Source organism: Seriola lalandi, unplaced genomic scaffold (assembly GCF_002814215.2).
Source record: "Seriola lalandi dorsalis isolate HSWRI2012SDOR001 ecotype SW California unplaced genomic scaffold, Sedor1 jcf7180002054694, whole genome shotgun sequence".
In the NCBI taxonomy this organism is placed as follows: Eukaryota; Metazoa; Chordata; class Actinopteri; order Carangiformes; family Carangidae; genus Seriola; species Seriola lalandi.
In genome coordinates this window covers 326,723-327,070 of record NW_019525247.1, presented here as the reverse complement: position 1 = coordinate 327,070, position 348 = coordinate 326,723, and positions in this window count along the sequence as shown.

Below are 348 nucleotides of genomic sequence, written 5' to 3'. Positions count from 1 at the left end.
GAAGCTTTAGCTGCTTCACAATAAAAGCATTTCAATGTTTGGCTACTGGAAACTTTGACTGGTACAAACGTAATGTCAGCTCAGACAGTGATGTCACCTGATAGTTGATGGAGATCAGTGTTTGATCTGACTCAATAGATATCTCAGCGTTTATGTGAAACTTCCTAAATCACCAGAAATTAAAGGTACTGATTTTTTTTTCTTCGACCAGATTTTGATTAATTTGGCTGAGGTGGTGTATGATTATTGGATTGAAGTGTGATCTGGTTAAATGTGAGTGAAATAAAAGTGGTGTGATGGAATATGGAAACAAACGTGTGAGTTTCATTTAGTTATTAATTCATTCAT